The 5071-nt window shown below is 35.5% G+C and overlaps 1 long non-coding RNA gene across 1 annotated transcript in view; it reads right to left on the bottom strand.

Annotated features, from left to right (window-relative positions):
• Positions 1–3779: 3779 nt before the first annotated feature.
• Positions 3780–5071, bottom strand: part of LOC105315192 (uncharacterized) — a 1843-nt gene continuing 551 nt past the window's right edge. The window contains exons 2-3 of the long non-coding RNA XR_002188592.1: positions 4549–4641; positions 3780–3874 (exon numbers count right to left, since the gene is read on the bottom strand). This is a non-coding gene — a long non-coding RNA (uncharacterized LOC105315192). The remainder of the gene's footprint in view (positions 3875–4548; positions 4642–5071) is intronic.

Here is a 5071-nt window from a genome sequence, read left to right on the forward strand (position 1 = left end):
GTCCAGGTGCATTAACAACTGGCAACGTAAAACCAAAATGCATGAGTTGTATCTGTCCTCAAAGAGTACCCTATAGCCCAGTAGCAATTAAGCGGCCTCAAAGGGATGGGAAAGAAGCAATTAATGCATGTGAAGGGTTGTCATATATTTGCTTAGCCATTTGTGGAATTCCAATCTCACATCATGCACATATATAGATCATATGCTTGTAGCGACTAATGCTTGTAAGATTATTAATTCCACATCATGGCAAGGCTTCCTATATGACAATGTATTGTTCAAAGACAGAAACTCTTAAGGCAGTGACTAGATGCTGACTATAGAGCTAGCACAATATAAGATGACATCCACTGGGACTCCCCTGCTCTATCTTTGAACAGCTATGTATTCTAGTTCATGAATTTCATTTTGTTTTAGATATATATATATACCTTATAGAATAAAATAAATGGTGCATGAACATACTGTGTACCCCATACCTATTATTGGAGATTGTCAATAATGCAGATGACAGTTAAGACAAAAGGAATGTCAATTAGCACAATGTCACTGCAATCACCCAGCCAAAGCTGTCTGCCATAGAGTTCTCTATAAAACTATCTCAATAATGTTGAGACACTGCCCCTTTAAAATCTGTTTTAGGGCTACAAGAACCAATCATAATACCATTAAGTCTAGTGGATATCTCCACTAATATATATATTGGAATTCAGTAATAGGTATAGTACTAATAATAAATGCATAGGTTAGTTATAAATATATAAAGCTAACCCTAGTTGCTTTGAACTACTGAGCTCTATTACATGCAGATCTAGAATAGAGGGATCCACCTAGAAATTTCACTCAGTGCTCCTGTCATATATTATGAGGAGCAACAACAGCTAAGAATTGCTATCCCTCAGTCAGTACATGCATAGATCCTTGCATGAGAGTAGGAGAAAAGTGTTGCTTTTTCCATAGCCCTCTATAATATCACCACCTGGGCAACATATATCAATCTGCTCAGTTCTCCATAAAAGCATGGTCTAGCCTCATTATGTTGTATGGTGGTGAGACCTTCCAGTTGCAAAAATACAGTTGTAATAAAGACTACTGAGATCTGATGTAAAGTTGGAGATGGTGTCTAAATAACCTCCAATATTTTGAATAATAAAGCAATCCACCTAATCTGCAGTCCTTTGAGATTCATGGCCAGCTCATATACAAGTTGCTCCTCTAGTTCTTGGCCACTGTTATCATCCCCAAAAATTTTTCATTGATACAGGTCTATAACTTACCTAAAGGAGTCTGCATGGTAATGAGGGGGTGTGTCATGAAGAAGTCCATAGACAGATACAGATAAGTCGAAGTTCTCCCATGCCATATAAATATAGGTCACATACTTCCAGGCTGAATTAAGGCTAAAGATAAGATTCAGTAGACAAAGGATGAGCATTTTCCACCCTGATCATAATGGCTAGGGCTCCAGCAGTCACTGTTATAGGCGACATCCTCTATAATTGAGATAAAGTACCTTCTAAGATGGAAATATAGAAGGAAGGTACATCATCATTGAATGACCATAATACTATATATATTAGATTAAAATAAAATGTTGACCATCAATGCTCATTTTTTAGCACTGACAAAATGTGTAGTTTTAACATGCTACATTCAATTAATGACACACTTTCCATTGTTCATAACAGCACCTTTGTGTGCTAAAATAATGTGCTACAATTGAGGTACCAAAATGGAAGGTCTTGTAATGAGAAACCGAATGCTAGGCAAGAGTCCCATGTATGTCCTTTGATATAAGAATCTATAATATTATACCTGTCTTCAAGGGGAAGAACACTCTCTGATCTCATATAAGTCCCAACAATGAATGCTTGCATCGTGAGCAAATTATAATACTGCAGGCAGTCTCTATAGTTCCCATCATACCCATGGCTGACTCCGAGACAAAGTCTATATACAGGAATGCCAATGGGTATATCATGGCATCAGGTGGCTATTAGAGCCGTTGCCCTGAGCCAGCGAGCTGATAGACTATGAGGTCATCTGATGGATCAAGTCAATAATGAGGACCAGTCTAAAACAGGCTCATTCAATGGTTCAGCAAGTATAGCTGGAACCAGGGAACTGATAATCACTCAATGAAGAGGATTATAATACTACTGAGATCTATAATAAATAGTCTAGTCCCCATCAGACCCCTGGCTGACTCTAAAATTATAGGAGGGCCATTGGGTCCATCATGGCATTTGGGGTGGAGGCTATTATAAGAGCCAATGACCCTAGCCAGTGAGCTGACAGACTATGAGGTCCTCTGATGGAGTCAATAATGAGGACCAGTCTAGGACTATACAGTTCAGCAAGTGAAGCTGGAACCAGGGAACTGCTGAATAAGAGGAAGAGGTGATTGACCATCATTTATCCCAAGCGTTGCATATCTCCTCCAATCTCCAACCAAAACTTGGTCAAAAGACGTAAGACATCTTCAACAACCACAGTAGAATCAAAACAGGACCCACTATGTCCATGCTAACAAGCTCAGAGCAAACAATAAGTAGCTCGTTACCCACCTTCTTCTCCAGATTCGTGAAAATTTTAAGGCCAATGTGGCAGATCACACGAGTAGCTTATATATATTTGTTAAAACTTTAAAATTACTACAGATTTCAGTAGATAATCTGCCAAATACATGTACATTGTCATATAGGAAGCCTTGCCATTATATGGAACTGGAAATACCCCCACAGAGAAAGAGTCCTCAGTCAAATATGAACAAGAATAATGTAACTACATAAATTAAATGTGCATACATGTACAGTACATATTAATTAAAATCACAGGGCAGAATTGGATAATCTGTTCTTCATTATTTTTGCAACTTAATTATAAATTTCAAAAAGTCTTATCAAAAAGAAAATTAGTAAATTATCCAACTGTGGGAAATATCCAATCTATAACATGTGATCTTAACATTTATGTACAATCCAGTATACTTACTCTATTTATTAGGTTCACATTAGCTCCTGCAGACAACAAAATTTGTACCACATCATGATATCCTCCTCTTGCAGCAACATGAAGAGAAGAAGATCCAAACTATAAGAAACAGAAGAAAACATTTTCACATGTCAGTCTATTACAAAAACATAAAGTACTTGTAACAGACCAATTTAACTTAACAAATAACACACACCAAAATGACAAAAATTAATCACTTAAATACAAATCAGTCACAAAGAGCAAGAGGCTACATTATGTTATACAAATGACAAAGATAAGGCTAGCCTCATAACCAGCTCAAAGGACAAGTAACAACAGTAAAGTCTAATAAGAAAACAGCATAAATCATTAAATTCACACACATTCTATTTACGCCCAACAATACATGCTATTACATAACATACATGTACACTAATTACATTAACACTAACATTATCAAGTCTCATGGGTCTTTCACAGCAGTGTACTACATACACTTTTAGCAAAACTGAAAATATTGGCAGGATAAAATTGCAACTGATAGATTTTATAATAGCAGTTTCTCACAAAACAATCTGCCAATATTAACTCTTTATACTAATATTTCTACAGTGATCAGTGTTATTATGTATGTACTACACAAATTGTACATCAACGGCATTGTACCAAGTGAATTGTGAAATGACACAACAAAATATACATGCATGTACCTGACCCATGTCCAATGGCAGTAGCAATATCAACAAAAAAGCATGCTGTAAATGTACATGTAAATGTATGCATATACTGCAGTAGTTACCTCTTTAGGATTATGATAGTTTACATTAGCTCCTTGAGACAGTGCAGACTGGACACCAGTAGAATCACCTCTTTCAGCAGCTTCATATAACTCCTTATTCTACAATGAATCATACAGTAAGTTAAAAAAAACAGTCAGTTAAATACTGTACAGTCAGGAATATTGATGGCCGAGTTATATTTGGCAATTTGCTAAAAATTTATAATTGACAAATTTTATATTGGCAATAATTCTAGTGGCTGCATGTGGTCAGGATGAACTAAAATTGCAGATTTTACTCTGGTGGTTGCTTATATCACACCTTCCCTGCCAATATTTTCAGCTGTATGGTACTTGTCATGAAGTGGAGCTAGTCAATTTTTCCTATCATTATTACTACTAAGTTCTTATTGGGTCCAGCACCATATACAGTAGGCCATTTAATATCTCACTCACTTAAGGCTGATTCACACTGCAAAATTAACGTGAGGTAAGGCTATATGTTAAGACAAGAAGTACTGTATTAACCAATGGCCACCATTTACGGAAGGTAAGAATAGAAAATATAGAAAATAGTTAATTAAAATAGTTAATAGAAAATAGTTAATTTTGCAGTGTGAATTGGCCTTTACTCTATCTAAATCATAATACAGTATAGACACTAAAGCTAAACATTCCTATTATACATTATAGCTATAGCTATGATGGGAATGGTAAAAGTAATAAAATGGCTAAAAACAAAATAGATACATTTGTATGTGGCTGCTAATAATATACCAAGATTACCAACTCACGTGAATTGAAGCAATTGGATAATCTTCAATTAATAACTGTACAATCTCATGATGTCTTTTACTTGCAGCTAGAACTAGAGCAGTCTTTCCTAACTATAAAAATGAGACCATAAATAACGTAAAAGTGTGTAATTACTACAGTGTAGCTGTTAAAATTTCATTTAGCTCTGTGCCTCATACAAGTACTGTATTTCCTTAAATAAAAGCCCGGGCGTCTATTTCCTAAAATGGTATTTGGACCTTGAAAAAAATTTTTTTTAATAAAAAAAACTTTGGCCCAAAGCAGGATTCAAACCCATGACCACATGCACTTAACTTCAGGAACTTCAAGCAGTATCCACAAGACTACTGACTTACTTCAAGGATAGATTTACGTATTTATACTTGAATTCTATTGCCACCCTGGCATTTATTTGCATGTGGCTTCTATTTAGGAATATACGGTGTATGTACATACAGTGTACATGTGAACAATCAATAGCTTCAATAATTACTAAGTACATGTATATTTTTACATTTTTAT

This window comes from Amphimedon queenslandica, unplaced genomic scaffold (genome assembly GCF_000090795.2).
Source record: "Amphimedon queenslandica unplaced genomic scaffold, v1.1 AMPQUscaffold_11542, whole genome shotgun sequence".
In the NCBI taxonomy this organism is placed as follows: Eukaryota; Metazoa; Porifera; class Demospongiae; order Haplosclerida; family Niphatidae; genus Amphimedon; species Amphimedon queenslandica.